The sequence below is a fragment of the Pleurodeles waltl genome, chromosome 2_1 (assembly GCF_031143425.1).
Source record: "Pleurodeles waltl isolate 20211129_DDA chromosome 2_1, aPleWal1.hap1.20221129, whole genome shotgun sequence".
NCBI classification, from domain to species: domain Eukaryota; kingdom Metazoa; phylum Chordata; class Amphibia; order Caudata; family Salamandridae; genus Pleurodeles; species Pleurodeles waltl.
The window spans coordinates 367,200,506-367,219,143 of NC_090438.1; positions in this window are offsets into that span (position 1 = coordinate 367,200,506).

The following is an 18,638-nucleotide window of genomic DNA, read 5'->3' on the forward strand; positions in this document are numbered from 1 at the left end:
GTAAGTAAATTTACAAGGGGACGCGTACAGGTCGATGAACCTTTTGATTCGCATGGAGTATCCTAGCTAGGCTAATGACAGTCACACTAATAATTAATACGCAATTCAATAAACATTAGTCATCAATATTAACGAATCAGAAACATAACACCCCATGACCCTCCAGTCATGAATTACTGCAACTCACTATACATTTTAGTAGTTTATTCTCTATTAGTTACAATACTAATTCATGAAAATGTATTCAACTTTATCCATGTCAGCAAATCCTTATTAATTCATTAGAAGGCGCCAAAAACTTAGTCTAATCAAAACTTGCATCAGCGTACATTCTAAAGCAGTAGCATAGGTCAACAATCGCATCAGGAATGAATAAGTCAACATGAGTAGCAGCGTTCAGCAAATCAGTTTGTCAATCATTTGTCTCTGTGTTTGTCAATGTCATAAGTTAGGAACCTCACTTAACCCAGATTAGCATCAGCATGTGGGACTTCATGCGAAACAGTTTAGAACTTGAATTTGGAAAACATCTAGCTAAGAGAAAAACTATTAAACAACGCAGCTGGTACCTAGAAAGAAAAGGCACAAACGTTAATTCAATCCCATTGTCATATCTACCTATCCTCTTTTTGGATAAGCAACAGGTCAGTCTTCGTCCTCAGGTCATCAATCGATCAGCAACACATCAGGCTCTCAAGAACATGAGCCCAATGACAGAATCTCGAATCGCCTTGACATCTCTCTCTATCGCTCTCATCTGAAGTCTCATTTGAAATTCTCCCCCTTTGTCACAGCATTATATCAAAGTCACCCGGACTTTCCCCCAATTTCTAATTGGTCAATTATTCACCAGTTATGACTCAGTCCTATGGTATATTTATTCCAAATCTATAAATTTAAATATTGTATAGTTCTCAGCTTGTTGATTGGTTCACTTTGCGATGTCCTCATCATCCGGCTCGTCAGGTATAAAACATTTTGCAGTTTCTTCTCCAGTTAGTGTCTCTATTGTTCGAGTCCTGGGAAAGTACACGCTGAGTGCTTTACACAGTAGTTGATACATTCTGGTTTCCATGGTCTATTGTCTGTCGGTTCATGCAAAGGTTTCAGCAAAACAATTTTACTAAACAATAAGCAGTTCATGGTTAGTCTGATTTGTCAGCATCTTTCATTTTAACGTTAATATTCAGCTTCTGCACGAGGCCTGGCAAAACTAGGCCACAACTTTGGCTAAGTTAAGCTCTACTGTATAATGCAAAACACGTTATATGCCTCAATATGACATACTACTATGTTATTTCTATACATTTTTCTATATTTCAAGTATGCTATTCATTTTATTAGTATATTCATGAACCTTGGTGATCGCTCTCCAAGGGCACATTTTCAAACATACACATTATTTTTCTACGTTAATCATCTTCTACATTATTCAAAATACATAGACATTCATTAATAATTTCTAATACATTTGCGTTAACAATCCCTCCTCTGATGACTAAATATGTCATCACACTACTTTTACCACCAACAGTTTTATAATTCCGTTTCTTCAGCATTTTGCCTTCACCTCAAATCTTCCCTATAGATTCTTTCTCTATTTCGTTCTACCCTCCTCTGATTATTTTTAGATTTTTTCAATATAATCTTTTGACATAATTTACATAGTCCCCATATTCCTAACATACAAGCAACCACAATTAATATTCCCTGTATGATTTTTAATAATACCCCATTCCAAATGATACTAAGCCAATTCCCCACTGAAGCAAACCTTTCCCTACTTTTTCCCACACACCTGGTTCCTTCAATTCCTTCAAATCCTTAATTGAGTTATTCAAGTTAGTAAGATAGGGCCAGATGTAGCAAGCATTTTGCATGGTGCAAACTGCGAAAATCGCAGTTTGCGCCATGCAAAATGCTGATTGCGATGCACATTCACAATTTGCGAGTCGGTACCGACTCGCAAATTGTGAATGCGATTCGCATCGCTATGCTCAATTGCTTTGTGACCGCGAATGCGGTCGCAAAGCAATTCGCAGTTACCACCAGTGTCACACTGGTGGTAACCCATTCGCATTGTGAATGTTGTCAAAAAAGGGTTTTTCAGAGCAGGCAGTGGTCCAATGGACTACTGCCTACTCTGAAAAACCGAAACCAAATGGTTTCGTTATTTTTTTATTTTGCAACACGTTTTCCTTTAAGGAAAACGGGCTGCAAAATAAGAAAAAAAACTGCTTTATTTAAAAAGCAGTCACAGACATGGAGGTCTGCTGTCTTCAGCAGGCCACCATCCCTGTGAGTGCAGGAACACGGTGTGGGGTCGCAAAATGCGACCCACCTCATTAATATATATATTAATATATTAATATTAATGAGGTGGGTCTTTGCGACCCTATAGCGACTCGCAGACGGTGTCTGAGACACCGTTCTGCATCCGATTTTGTGAATCGGAAATTGCGAGTCGTACCGACTCACAATTTCCGATTCGCAAAATCAGAAAATGCTACATCTGGCCCTAAGTCTCTTATCTCCTTACTATTGTTAGGGATGTATGAACAACAATGCCTAGAGTTAATAATTTTACAGACTCCGCCATCCTTCACTAGAAAGATGTCTAAAGCAAGACGATTTTGAAGGGTCATAGCTCTATCTGCAGCCAATTCAGTATTTATCAGGAGTATTGCCCCTGTAAAATTTGTCAACATGTTATCCACAATAGTAGACAGCATTTGAATCTTGATCGAATTCAGGATGACTCTCAATGAAGGTATCACCACACCAAATTTATCTCCCACTATCGCATAACAGGATTCCTTCCTCTGTCACTTATGATGTAATTCAGTTTATTGAGGAAACTTTTTCAAGTCCTTTAACTGGTAAATCTTTGGGAACACTATCCCCAAATAACATGTCCTATACCATCCTCTTGGAAGACGGTAATAAGTATTAAGTCCACAAATATAGTAAATACCTGGAATCGCAGGGACCTGACCATTCAACATAAAAGTCCAGTTACTCTCAAACAAAAACACATGCCTACATTCACTTGTACCCACAAATAAAGTGTCAGTGCATGATTTTGGCCTATATATACAAGCTTCCCTACATGTAATGCATCTAAAGCTAATTTCCCTTGAGTCTTAACTGCAGTGTAAGCATAATCATTATTGTAAGTCCTTTTCTCTAAGCCTTTTTCTATTTTCTCCTTTAATGCTTTTCTCCTATCATCAGTATGCCCTAAAAAGCTTTTCTCTAAAGGTGTAAGCAAGCATGTGAGATTATTTTTATGTGCCTATGCCGTTCCAAACGTTAGTGTAGGCTTAAAGAATGCTCTAACCAATACTATATCATGATCTTTAGCTACTCTACTCAGATATCTAATAATAGGAACAAAAGAAAATACTACATCGTAGTTAGAGTAAGATTATTGTACATACTCTTGATCATAGAACCTTGTTAGTAGCAGACTACAATTTATCCTGTAAGTTAGTGGAAGGCTGTGGAAAGTATCTCCTTCCTCTACCTACTAACGAATTTGCATACACACGAGACAATCCCTTGCATCCATCGTTTCAACATACTCACTCAACAAGTGATAGAAGACATTAGAAGAAAGTTCTCCTTGAGTATTAGTATAGTCATGCAAATATCTGACTTAAACTTCTCCAAAGCTGTTATTGTAGTAGTTACAAAAGCAGTAGTATGGATGGCTCCTTTTGCATCAAGAACAGACATACCCACAATCAGTACAATAAACAAAATCCCACACATAATCACCAATCCGATGCTCATATATTTACAGTGCCTAGCATCCCTAACTTGATCATTTAACTCAGCCATCATCTGTAAAGAATCAGAAAGCAGAAGTAACTTTTGGAAAATGCAGTAAAAAATCAAAAATCACAATATTCTTCTTTCAACAGCTCAGTTTCACATCCAGGAACCCTTATCCTTGTCAATATCAATTAGCAACTTGTCATATCCGGTTTTCAATATCAAATCAGGTTAACAATGTCTCCTCCAGTTATATTTCAACAGTCTCTTTTCTCAAAATGTTTTCAGAGTGGTTTGACAGTTCAGCTCCTTGTTCACTTTCAGGTTACATCAAAATACTGACTCAGAACCTCTCTATCAAAACAAAAAGACATAAACTTGTGCTGCCATTCGTTCGTAGCTGCATATGCCCATTCAGGACCCCCGTATCATTGACTCTCTATTCTCTTTCTTTTCAACTTTGGGTCACCACTTAACTCTCCTTCACTTAACTCTTCTTTTCTCGTGGTATCTACTTCTTCCTCTATAGTTTCATTTATTACCACTTCCTCTCTTTTCTCTATTTGTCACTCAGGCCAATTGTCCCCTTTCCTCAAACCTTCTGTCAATATTTTTCTCAGGATTGGAATTTTCTCCTTTTCTTTTTCTATGGTGTTTTGATGGACCTGCAACAAGCTCAGGAGGAGTTAAATCACCTTTCCTTTGATCCAGCTCTACTCCCTCGCCTTCTTGGTTTGGTACTTGCTCTGTTTGCTTCTCAGAATCATCTGCTTCTGGGAAAACCCCTGCTGTGCTAGGCTCTCCTGCTGTAACCGTGGAGTTAGATTCTTCCATACCCTCCTGTAATTCTTCACCTTCGTCTCTTACAAGGGTGATTGATCCGTCTTCCACAATTTCTTGATCAATTTGAACCTCTCCTTGTTCCTTTTCTGGCTCAGGTGCTGAGACTTGTTTTGCGGTTGTTGGTGCTCTCAACAAAGCTTCTTCATGATCCAATAGACATGCCACTTTCTTTGTGTGACTCGCATGAATCCAGTTCGGAGGTCCTGCACACTTTACAGCTGTCATGGTTGTTAGAATCACCTAGTAGGGTCCCCACCAACAAGGCAACTAACACGTCTTGCGCATGTGCTTGCAGACGACAACCCAATTGCTGGCTCTCAGGTTGTGCCCAGGATTGTGAATTGGTGGCAGTGTGGCGGCCTCTACCTCCTGAGAGAAAGAGCGTACCACATCAGCCAGACCCTTGCAGTAGTACAACACCATGTCATCTGTAATATTGACAAGTGCATTGACTGGAACTGCTGGTAATCTCATTGCCCTGCCCATGAGAATCTCGTGGGGTGACAATCCTGTCTTTGTGTCAGGTGTATTTCTCATTGTCATCAACACCAAAGGCAATGCATCTGGCCATTTCAGATTTGTAGCTGCACACATCTTGGCAATTCTTGATTTCGGAGTACCGTTCATCTGTTCCACTAGTCCTGATGCTTCAGAGCGGTAGCTACAATGCAATTTCTGCTCAATGTTTAGTGCTGCACACAAAAGTTTAATCACCTCATTATTGAAGTGCGTTCCCCTATCTGATTCTAAAGAGATCGGAAATCCGAACCATGGTACCAACTCTCTAAGAAATAGCTTTGCTACTGTGAGGCTATCATTCCTTCTTGTAGGGTATGCTTCAATGCAATGACTAAAAATGCACACAATCACCAACACGTATTTCAAACCTCCACACGCAGGCATCTCAATGAAATTCAACTGCATTCTGCTGAATAGACCCCCTGCTCTTCCAATATGGCTCAAATTCACCATTGTTCCTTTTCCCGCGTTTAACTGTTGACAGATAACGCAGTTATGACGTACTGCTTCTGCAGCTTGTCTAAACTTAGGGTTAAACCAATCAATTTTGAACAAACAAACCATGGCATCCCTTCCAATATGTGCCTGACCATGGTAGTATCTGGCCATTTGTGATAACAAACTATTTAACAGAACCATTTGACCCTCTTCTGATACCCATAGCTCGTCCTGTCTCTGCATGGACTTCATCTTCACCCACCCTCTTTTCTCCTCCTTGTCAACATTACTCTGCAAAATTTTCAATTCTTCCATTGTGTCAATCACCTTTAATGCATAACTTGTACATGTGACATCTTCTTCCGACATCAGATCCCACTTGTCTTTGAATGATATACAGTTCAATGCGCAAAACCTTGCGACTTGATCCGCATATCCATTTCCCAGTGATACGTTATTCTGTGACTTTAGATGTGCACTGCATTTTACCACAGCAATTTCTTCAGGCAATTGTATTGCATACAGTAATTCTTTTATTCTTTCTCCATTTCTCACTGGTGAACCAGTAGAGGTCAGGAAACCTCTTTGTGACCGCAATTGACCAAAATCATGAACAATTCCATATCCATATTGGCTGTCTGTATAGATAGTAACTCTTAGTCTTGAGGATACATTGCATGCTCTAGAAAGAGCAACCAGTTCTGCAACCTGGGCAGAGTACATACCTCGAAGCCAGGAAGCTTCTAGAGTACCTGTATTTGTGCACACCGCATAGCCTGCTCTCAGTGTCCCTGTACCATCTCTGAGACATGAACCATTAACACAAACAATTTGATCATTGTCTTCCAATCGAGTATCTCTGACGTCAGGTCTTGGTTTTGTGCACAACTCAGTTACCTCAAGACAATCATGCTCAATGTCTTCTTCCTTTTCAATTTCAACAGTATCACTTGGAAGTAAGGTTGCCGGGTTCAGCACTGTACACCTTTTCAATGTTACATTTGGAGCACCTAGAATGCTCGTCTCATACCTTGTCAGTCTGGCACCAGTCAAATACTGTGTTTTCGTCCTCGTCAGTAAAATCTCAACTAAGTGAGGGGCCATTACCGTCAGGGGATATCCCACATTGTGAAAGGCTTTGACCAACTGCGGCAACTGCACACAAACAACCAGATAAGGCTGCTGCAACTGGGTCCAAGGTAGCTGAAAAATAGACTACTGGGCGATAAGCACTTCCATGGACCTATGTTAAGACAGACAGAGAACAAGCATCACGCTCATGACAAAACAATGTGAATGGCTTTGTGTAATCAGGCATACCCAACTCTGGAGCTCTGCACAAACTCTCTCTCAACTCAGTGATCGCTTTCATCTGGGCCTGGTCTAATGTTATGGGATCAGTAACATCCTTATGTGTCAGTTGTTGCAATGGCTTTGAAATTTCAACAAAATTTGGAATCCATTGACGACAATAGCCTACCATTCCCAGAAACATCCCGACATTTCTCTGTGAAGTGGGGGACTTCTCTGCAATATCATTGTAATCCTTTCTCTGGAAATTCTCCTTGACCCTTTCTCAGTTTGGTGACCCAGACATTTCACTGACTTCTGACAGTACTGCAATTTCAATGGTGACACTTTATGACCAAATTTCCCCAAATGATTTAATAGGGCAATTCAGTCTTACTTACACTCGTCCCTTGTTTTGGAGGCAATGAGTAAGTCATCAATGTATTGTACCAGAGTCGATTGGTACGGCAATTCCAATGTCTCCAGGTTCTTTTTCAGGATTTGTTCAAACAGGGATGGTGACTCTGTGTACCCTTGAGGAAGTCTGTGCCAGCTGTAGATTCTGTCTAGGAATTTGAAACTAAAGAGAAACTGACTATCCTCATGAAGAGGCACAGAAAAGAAAGCTTGTGACAAGTCAACCACATTAAACCATTCTGCATCGCATGGAATCTGGAACATTATTACTGCTGGATTTGGCACCATGGGACAACACTTGACTATTATGTCATTTATCTTTCACAGATCCTGCACAACTTGCACCTTTCCACACAGCTTTTTCAAACCCTTTCTCGGTGAATTACATGGGCTGCTCAGCACTTCTTTCAAAACTCCCTGCTTCACAAAATCAAAATCTCCAATTATCTGTGCTTCATTCATCAAGACATCTTGTGGCACGTTGTACCATGGAAGCTGTGGAAACACTACATTCAGCTTCAAAATAACTTTAATCGGTTCCACTCCCTTGATCAAACCCACTTCTTTGCCTGTTAGATCCCACACATTTTCCTGCACTGTTCTCTTCAAACCTGAATGAAGCTCCTTTACTGTGAACATTGGGAAGAGCTCAATCAATGGGTACTCTTCAGTGGTATTGTCATTCTCCCTTTCCGGAGTTAGTTCTACTTCATCATCATTATTTGTCTGAATCTTTATCCCAGCAGTTATGCAAGAGATCGAACAATTAGCCTTGCATAATAAGTCCCTTCCCAGTAGGGAGACTGGATTGGAATCGCAGACTACAAACTTATGCAGTCCCTGGAAGTTGCCAATCTCAACTTGTACTGGATCTGTGATCGGGTTTGTCAAATGCTTATTCGCTACCCCCACAGCTTGTTCTTCCTGAAAGAGGTAAATTCAGAACTTCTACACTCCTCACTGTGGAACGCGTAGCTCCTGTGTCCACTAGAAATGATACCTTATGACCCATTACATTTCCCGTCATGAACGGTCCTCTCTGCTCTACCTCTAGGGATGCTGCAAGCATGCCTGGCTCCTCATACGAATGATCACTCAACCAGTCACCATTTATTTATTCTCACTATGCAATGGATATTGGTGCATGGTATTACTACTTCTGTCTTGTGTCTGACCCGTGACCTGTTGAGTAAGCACAACCTGTTGCTGTTCCATTGGGGCTTGAGGTATTTGCTGTCTAGGTACCATGGGGACCTGCTGTTGCACTGGTTGTAAGTGTGTTATTTGTGCACGAGGCATTTGCACCTGTTGCATGGGTTGAAAATTCTGCACTTGATTTGCATTATTCTGAACATTTTGATTAAGTCCTCTCATTCTTGGGACTTTCACAGTTTGAATTGTATTGACATCACCACTTTGCGGAACTACACCATCCTGCACCATCATTGGACACTCCCGCTTCCAGTGTCCCACGTTTCCGCAAAGATGACACAGTGACATCTTCTTCATCCCTTGCACATCATTTTGAAACACAACCATACTTAAATCCGGGCCACGATTCATATTAACTTCACGACCCCTACCTCTCATCTGAGTCTGGAACATGACATTTCCCTGCTGCTGTGGTATCTGCTGAACAAAAGTCCCTTGCACTCCTGTTTGGGCTGCCTTAATCTGCATTACCAATGCTTTCTCCTTCTGCTTTTTCTGCTTCAACTCAATCTCATAACTACAGAATTTGGCATACTGCAACACCTCATCAATCGGCTTTGCTTGCCAGCAAATCAAGTGACTCTTAATCATCTGACCTGTTTCAGGTCTCAGTCCCTCCACAAACCTGAACACAAAGTGTAAGATGTCTTTCGGCTCGATCGCTTCCTTGTCACTGTACTCCCTGAATGCTTTCAACAACCTCTCATAGTACACATGTATCGACTCCTTTACCACCTGCACTGTCCTGTCAGTTCTCTGCCAATCAATATTTTTAGGCAAAATTCTCGTCTTCAGGAATTCAATCACCTTATAATTATGCTTCATTACTTCGGGAGATGGTGCACCTGTAGTCCTAACCCTTTCAAGTCTTCAAATCAACCTTGGGGTGAACTGTGGATGTCAAAAGAACTTTAAGAGAACATCTGGAAGAAGATCCAGAAGTTTGGAGAACTTTGGAGAACTTTTGGAAACTCTAGCTGGCTTGCATCAACGTGACCCGGCCTGACTTGTAGGTTCATCCCGGTGAAGAAGATCTCCAAAAAAGTGACTAAGTCGGAACGTAGGAAGTTGACCGGGACCTCCCAGGCAGTGTATCTGAAGAGGGCTCCAAGGATGTCAAATCAAGATTCAGGTTTGCCCCGGTAGAAGGATTTTCACCTTGAAAAATGACTAAGTCCGAAGGTAAAAAACTCCACTGAGGGATCCTGGGACACATATCCGAGGGCGAGTTCCAGGAGGTCGGAATGGACTGGTAGGTTCGTCCTGCTGAAGAAAATCTCCAGAAAAACGACTAAGGTAAACTAAGTCCTAAGGTAAACATTTGACCAAGGCCTCCTGCGGGCTGTAGCCGAGCTGGGCTCCATCGCCGTCAGCCTTAGACTTTTACTTTGCCCAGGTCGAGGTGCGAATAGATGACCAGATTGCCACTTTTTGTTTCTATGCGTTAGAACGCATTAATTCTTTAAAAAATCATATCTCCGGTTCCCCTTATTCAATTTTATTCGTTTTGGTGTCATTTTAAAGCTAAAAAATATTTCCTATTTTTATAAATTGATTTTGGATTTTTAAGCTGTTTCCTGTATTCTATTTAATTACTGTTTTTTGATATTTGAATGCTTTACACTTTGGGGGTTATTCTAACTTTGGAGGAGTGTTAATCTGTCCCAAAAGTGACGGTAAAGTGACGGATATACCACCAGCCGTATTACGAGTTCCATAGGATATAACTTTTGGGACGGATTAACACCTCCTCCAAAGTTAGAATAACCCCCTTTGTCTCCTAAGTTAAGCCTTTGTCGCTCGTTGCCAAGCTACCAAGGGTTGAGCTAGGTTTAATTTACTGAGACCTAACTGTACCTAAGTGAAGGTTAGTGGCCTATTGCTAGGTGTAGATACTTACCTGCCTTTACCAATAACCCATTTTCCAACATATAATAAAAGTAATGTTTACGAAAAAAGAATATATAATGAAGTAAGTAAAAAATAATAAAATATGCAGGAGAAAGCGTTTTTTTTTTTTAGAAAATGAACTCATCTTTAAGCAAAGGCAAACTAGGTACCATGCCACTATGCCACTATGCCACTATGCCAATATGTTTCTTTGCTGCTATTGCTATCAGAAAGTGGGACTGGAGACACTACTTACAGCTTTGTATTGCTTGTGCATGGTGGCATAGTACTCCAAACCTGCTTGTGCTGTTTGCCTAATTGTCAAGAAAATGAGGACTGGTTCGATGGATTGTTAGCACAGTCTGAACTGAACCTGCATTCATGATGGCATTGCACACTTCAAAAAACATTGAAATTCATCAGTTATAGCTAACTGGAATAACTAGAACATGTGCCTTCACCATACACATGAGTAGTCTTATCAATTATGTGATTTCAGATGTTGCATAGATGTTATCAATGATATCATAGAACATGTGAAGAGTGATGTAATAGTGAGGTCATAAGGATTGCACACTGATGACACATCTATATCAGTTAACTACAACTGATGAATTTGTTTTTGTAGTTTAAAACATTACATTTTAGGTGACATTTTCACCAAAGTAGTCACTTCAACTTTTTAATGTAAAGTAAGATTTTATTACTAAACCTGACTATAACTTCACATTAACCTTTGTTTTTTTTCAGTTAATTTCTAAGTTTTTTTTACATAAGCAGCAACATAAACTGATGTCATTTTAAGAAAGACAGACCTATTGACTTTGTCAAACAACCACAACACCAAAATACAAAAGGTTGGCCTATTGGCTTTAGCAATGGCTTTGCACCACAAACACATCATAATTATTTTCTCAAAAATTATTTTAATTAAAGCATTTTATTCCAGTGTCTATGATTCTTTCTTTAACACTCCTCAGGCTACAAAATGGAACCATAGAACCAACCCCAGAAGGTCCCTGCTCTGCAGCTGAGGAGAGTATAACTCCAGCTCTAAGTGCTTCAAAAATAACAATAAGCTCCCTTAGAGTCATGCAGTTAATCTTATAACCTATAGTTTCTTTTTTGTAAACACCTAAAGGGTTGTTGTGCTCCCTGCAGCCCTGCACAACATGTTTTTAACATGTTATCGGTGGCCCTAGCCATATTGGCCCACCAGAAACCAAAATTAAAATATGCAACTAAACGCTTGTGGCCAGGAGCAGTGAACAATTAAGGAGCGGCCCCTGCCATTCACAAACTATCAATCAATCATTGTATTTGTAGAGCGCACTACCACCCGCAAGGGTCTCAAGGTGCTGAGGAGAGGGTGGGTGCTGCTACTGCTCAAATAGCCAGGTTTTGAGCCTCTTCCTGAAAGTCAGCAGGTCTTCGGTCTGTCGTAGGGGCAAGGGAAGGGTGTTCCAGGTCTTGGCGGTGAGGTGGGAGAATGATCTGGCTCCCGTAGTTGCTCTTCGGATGCAGGGGACGGTGGCGAGGGCGAGGTCGGCTGAGCGCAGTTGGCGGGACGGTGTGTAAAAGGTGAGTTGTTTGTTGAGGTAGGCTGGACCGATGTTGTGGAGTGCCTTGTGTGCGTGGGTGAGGAGCTTGAAGGTTATCCTTTTGTTAATGGGGAGCCAGTGTAGGTCTCTCAGAAGAGGAGTGATGTGGCTGTGGCAGTGGGCACCAAGGATCAGGCGTGCGGAGGTGTTTTGTATGCATTGCAGTCGTTTGAGGAGTTTGGCCGGGACTCCTACGTTGAGGGTTTTTCCGTAGTCAAGTTTGCTGCTGACGAGGGCTTGGGTGACTGTTCTTCTTGCATCTGTGGGGATCCATCTGTAGATTTTTCAGAGCATGCAGAGGGTGTTGAAGCAGGATGAGGAGACGGCGCTGACTTGCTTGTGCATGGAGAGAGTTGATTTGAGGATGACGCCCAGGTTTCGTGCTTGGTTGGTGGGTGTTGGGGATGCTCCCAGAGCGGTCGGCCACCAGAAGTCGTCCCAGGCTGAGGGGTTGGCACCGAGGATGAGGACCTCTGTCTTGTCTGAGTTCAACTTCAGTTTGCTGTTCCTCATCCATTCGCCAACAACCTTCATTCCTTCGTGGAGGTTGGATTTGGTGGTGAGGGGATCCTTGGTGAGGGAGAGGATCATTTGGGTGTCATCAGAGATGATGAGGTTGTGTAGCTGGGCGACGTGGGCGAGCGGGGCCATGTAGATGCTGAATAGTGTAGGGCTGAGGGACAATCCTTGGGGAATGCCGCAGGAGATCTTGGAGGTTTTGGAGCGGAAGGGGGGAGGTGGACGCTCTGAGTTCTGCCGGAGTGGAAGGATGTGGTCCACTCTAGAGCTTTGTCCCGGATCCCTGCGTTGTGGTGGCGTATGTGTAGGATGCGGTGGCAGACGGTGTCAAAGGCGGCCGAGAGGTCCAGGAGGATGAGGGCCGCGGTTTCGCCGTTGTCAAGCAGGGTCCTGATGTCGTCGGTGGCGGCGCTGAGGGCGGTTTCGCTACTCTGGTTGCTGCGGAACCCTGACTGGGATGGGTCCAGGATGTTGTTTTCTTCGAGGTAGTGGGTCAGTTGTCTATTGACGATCTTCTCGATGACCTTGGCCGGAAATGGGAGCTGGTAGCTGGGACGGAAGTTCTTGAGGTCTCTCAAGTCCACCTTGGGTTTCTTAAGTAGGGGTTTGATCTCAGCATGCTTCCAGCTCTCGGTGTAGGTCGCGGTCTCGAAGAAGATTTTGATGACTTTGCGGAGGTGGGGTGCGATGGTGGCGCTTGCTTTGTTAAAGATGTGGTGCGGACATGGGTCTGACGGAGATCCAGAGTGGATAGTGCTCATGGTTTTGATTGTGTTGTCTTTGTTCACGTTGGCCCAGAGGAGCAGGGGGTCGTAGTTGAAGGTGGGTGGAGGGTCTGAGGAGTCGGTGATTGGAAGGGTGGTCTGGTTGTTGAAGCTGTCATGGATGTCTGTGATCTTGTGGTGGAAGAAAGTGGCAAGGGAGTTGCACAGGTCTTGTGAAGGTGGGATGTTGTTAGTGCTGGAGATGGGGTTGTAAAGTTCATTCACGATGTTGAAGGGCTCCTTGCTGTTGTGTACGTTGTTGTCCAGGCAGTCTTTAAAGGAGGTTTTCTTGGCAGATCTGGTGAGGTGATGGTGGTTGAGGATGGCGTTCTTGAAGGCGGCATGGTTGTCCGGTGTCTGTTCGAAGACTTTCTCTCCAGTTTCCGGCAGGAGATGCTCCTTGAGGGTGCGGACTACAACTCCCAGAATGCACCTGGCGCAAACTCCGTTTTGGCCACTGGACAGTGGTCAGCTGGTTGGTTTCTTCAGGAGTTGCTGCAGGGGACTCTGGTTAGCAAGGTTTCACCTGTAGCAAACAGGGAGTCCCTCCTTGAACCAGTTGAAGCCAGGCAAAGTCCTTCTTGTGGTGAAGCCCAAGTGTGCAGGCTGCTGCAGTCGCCCAGAGTGCAGTGCCCAGGTGCAGGCCAGGGGTCCAGCAGGGCAGTCCTTCTTCTTCTGTAGTTCTTCCTTATTGGAATCTGATAGGGATCTGGTAGGGAACTGAGGTGTGGGTGCAGGTCTGCCAGTTTTATCCTTGCTCCAGAGTGAAAAACAGGGGGGTTCTGGTTCTCCAAACAGGGGCAGTGTCCTTCCCCCTGTGATGACCACTTCCTGGGAATTGTGGCAAAAACAAATCCCAGGGAGCAACATTCCCCAAAAATCTATCATGGCTGAAAGTGATTTTTGGAGGTTACATCTGGCTGAGCCCACTCACTGGAGTGGCTAAAAATCCTAAACACCCCCCTCTCCTGCCCTCTCGTAATCTAATCAAGGGGGCACCTAATTGTCTGGGTTTGCAGGATGTGAGGATGTTACTGGGTTGCTCCAAATGTCCTTCGCTACCTTTGAAGACCAGTTTGGCAGCCCCTGCCCTTCCTGCTTCCCCATCTGCTGTGGGAAGATCTCCTTCCCCAGGCACATCTCTTTGTGTTGCGCCAGGCTACTTCACACCTCATCAAGGCAGCCTGGCCAGGCTGCCAGAGGCTGGCCAATCAGAGCAAAGCAGCAAAAATACTGCAGGACTGAAGTTGGCAACTGTTCAGGTAAAGTTTAAAACTCCTTACCAGAACAAGTTATATTAAATACCACAACTGGATGTTGTGGGATTTATTATAAAAATTAATTTGATACCAAACTTGTGGTATCTGTTACTTAAGGGGACTTTTAAAATTAAAATAAAGTCTCCCTATTCTAGCCTATGGAGGCCATTCACTACAATGAGGGAAAAAGGAATTTAGCTGTTTTCCCTCACCAGGGCTTATAAAACTATTTGTATAAGGTCCCTGCTTGTAGTTACATGGCACCCAGCCCTCGGGGCAAACAGGGCACACCTTAAGGGTGACTTATATGTAAAAATAAGGTAGTTTAAGGCTTTGGAACTACTTTTAATCCCAAATTCGAATTTGCATGTAACTTTAATTTTTAAAAGCAGCCAGCAAGGCAGGCCTGCCTTTAAAATGACACTGGGCACCTCAGCAGTGCACCTATGGGTGGGTGCACTACTTATGCTGGGGTCCCTAAACCTACATGCCCTACCATATACTAGGGAGTTATAGGTAGGTTGACTTAGCCAATTATAATTAGCCTACTTTGCATACTGATTTTACACAGAGCACAGGCCCTGGGACTGGTTAGCAATACCCAGGGCACCATCCGAGTAAGGAAAATAACAGTAAAAAGTGAAAAATGGGGGCAAAAAGATAGGGGGCCTCTGCAATCAGCCCTGTTTTCTCACACAAACCCCGCCCCCCCACACCAGCCCACATGCCCAGGAGATTCAGCCCAACCCTGGGAGAGACTTCCTGGCTTGTTAGGCAAAGAAGACTGTGAAGAAAACTGTCTGTCCCTCTACAAGGCCTATTCTGCCGACATCCTCCTGTCATGGTCACTCCCTATGGGTAGTGAACCCATCCCAATAGTGAAAGGACCCAACTTAAACTGAAACTTCCCTCTAGGGGGGTCGTCCTACTCTCTCTCTGCCAACTTGGGTAGAGGGGTGCCCACCTCCCCTATCCCTAACTTTGCTAGGGCAACACCTAGCTTACCCAAAGAGGTCACCCAACACTTGAGCAACCCCACCATGACCAACAGGGTCAGGGGACCTACTTTGGTTTTGGCCCTGGGGTCTGCCTCCCAGGACAAGTACAGTGCTGCCAAGAAGGTTAGCACCCAGCAGAGGCTACTGACAGCTGTCAGCACCCAGAACCACACCCTAAGCTCTCCACTGACAGGTGGCTGAGCTGCTTTAGGGGCAATTGTGGGGTCCTGGCACCCCTCTTGATGTCTAGAGTGGGGGGCTACCACCTCCTGTGGCAGACACCCTCCTTCCACTCTCCCTGCTGGCAGTGCAGGGGCAACACCCTGCATCTGGACAGCTGCTTGACTACTCAAGACTTCCTTGGGGTCAGGTGAGGCCTCACCAGTGCCAACTCTGGGCTCCCCCCTACTGGTGCAGAAGGTCTTTGGCTCCCTGGAGCTCTTTTTAAGAGTGGCCTACCCTTCCTTTTCTTCTTTCCTTTTCTTGGGGACCCCTGTCTCCTAAATGTTGGGACTGACTCCCCAGGACTTCGAGTTGGGGGGGCGCCCTGGGCGACCGCCCCATCTGGGATCAGGGCCACCTCTGTGAGGTCATTGCCCAGGATACAATCTAGGGGGAGGTCAGCACTGACCACCACCCTAAACCAGTCAAGGTGACCTCCCCTGTGGCTATCCTGACTTTCCTGGTCTCTCTTGCGACATACATGTCTGGGGTCACTAACTGGTCACTCACTATAGTGTGACTGGCACAGGTGTCTCTCAGGCCAGTGGTAGGGATCCTGTTCACCTGAATGGGGTGAAAGTGCCTACTCCCACCCTCAGGGATCACCAGCTTACCATCTGGTCCTGTCTCCCAGCCCAATGCTAGGAGGACTCCATCATCTGAGGAGTCCTCCTCCATGGCTACACTGGACAGCCCAGTGCTAACCACTTTCTTTGGACAGGCTGCATCTCCTCTGAAGTGACAGTCATAGCAATCCTTACTGTCCAAGAGGTGTTTTAACCCTGGGTCTCCCTGTCTCTGCTTGTCAGAGTGGGAGTGGGATTGACTACCCTCCTTCTTGGGATTCTGGGGTACAAAAGGAGTCTCTGTGGTAGGCTTACCACCTCCCTCCTTAGGTTTTTGAGGACCTGATTCCCCCCTTCTTGGAGTCTCCACCCAGGGACTTGACAACCACCCTGGTTCTCAACCACTCATCAGCTGCCTCCCCCAGCTCTCTAGGGTTGGTCAGCTTAGAGTCCACTAGATGCTGGCGTAACCTTTCTTGGATCCAATTGGTCAAGATGTGCTCTCTCATGATCATATTGTATAACCCCTCATAAGTATTTACTTTGTTACCATGAATCCAGCCCTCTAATGCCTTAAGTTAGGTGTCCACAAAGTCAACCCAAGACTGAGCACAGACCTTCTGGGTGTCCCTGAACTTCATCCTATACTGCTCTGGGGTCAGACTAAATATTGCAGTTAAGCATCTCTTCATACTGGGGTATGAATCTGCCTCCTCCCCCCTCAAGGTTAGAAGCCTATCCCTCCCAGAGTTGGGGATCAACTCCCAAAGAAGTGAACCGCAGTACTGAGGCTTAATTCTCCTCATCTGGAGGGCCCTCTCAAAGGCCCCCAGCCACTTATCTATGTCATCCCCCTCTACATAGGCAGGAACCACCCCCTTGGGTAATCTGGGGCAAAACTCCTCACCAATGGACACCTCAGCTTCTCTGTCCCTGCCACCATCTCTTTTCTCTTCCCTTGCCCACTTTTTCTCTTCTTGGGCCAGCTTCTGTGCCTCCAAAGCTATAAATGCTAGCTGGGCCTCCAGCTCTCTTTCCCCGAGGGACAGGTTCTCTCCGTCTTGAAGGGACCCCCTTCCCCCAACTAGCTTTGGGTATGACCCTAATGACTGTGTTCAGTGAGGACCGGTCTTCCTCCTCCTCACCTAGGCTCAGATGCCCTCCTCCCCTGAGTGGTTGTAGCTAGCATCCTCCCCTGCTTCTTCCTCCTCTGGAGCTTCCTCTGAGCCTACTTCTTGGGCCTCAGGCCATGCTGTCAGGGATTTAATCAGGACATGCTTCCTGAGGTCAGTGGTTGCAGACAGCCACCTTGCCGTACACAACCCCCTAAGCTGGACTACTGTCAGTGTGGGTAGGCTAGCCAGATCAAGCTCCATGGTTCCCTACTTATGTGTGAACAAAAATGTTTTGCAAAAATTGGAAACAAGTATTTAGAAAAATCAAAAAAATTCAATAATTGAAATTAATCCAAATTAAAAATTAAAACCAATTTTTGTGCTAGGACAATTTAAAGGATTTTTTATTTGTTTTACTTAAAACTGTAATGTGATACTGAACACAAGTACAGGATCCCACCACTGTGCACCAAAAATGTTGGAAAATGGGTTATTGTTAAGGGCAGGTAAGTACCTACACTTAGTAGTAGGCCACTAACCTCCACTTGGGTCCAGTTAGGTCTCAGTAAATTAAACCTAGATCAACCCTTGGTAGCTTGGCAACGAGCGACAAGACTTAACATGGGAGACAAAGCGTAAAGCATTCACATATCACAAAACGGTAATTAAATAAAACACAGGAGAGAGTTTAAAAATCCAAAATCAATTTACAAAAATATGAAATATTTTTAGCTTTAAAATGACACCAAAATGAATAACATCGGATAAGGGGAACCGGAGATATGGATTTTGAAAGAATTAATACTTTCTTGCGCATAGAAACAAAAAGCTCCAATCTGGTCACCTGGTCGCACCTTGACTGGGGCAAAGTCAAAGTTTAAGCCGACCGCGATGGACCCCAGTTCGGCTACAGCCTGCGGAAGGCCTCAGTCAAAAGTTTACCTTAGGACTTAGTAATTTTTCTGGAGATTTTCTTCAGCGGGCCGAACCTGCCAGTCCAATCCTACCTCCTGGAACTCTTCCTCGGGTATGCGTCGTGGGAGCCCTCAGTGGAGATTTTTACCTTCAGAGTTAGTTGTTTTTTCGAGATGAAAATCCTTTGACCGTGGTAAACCTCAATCTTGATCCGACATCCCTGGGGCCCTCTTCGGATACACTGCCTGGGAGGTCCCGATCAACTTCCTACGTTCAGACTTAGTCACTTTTTG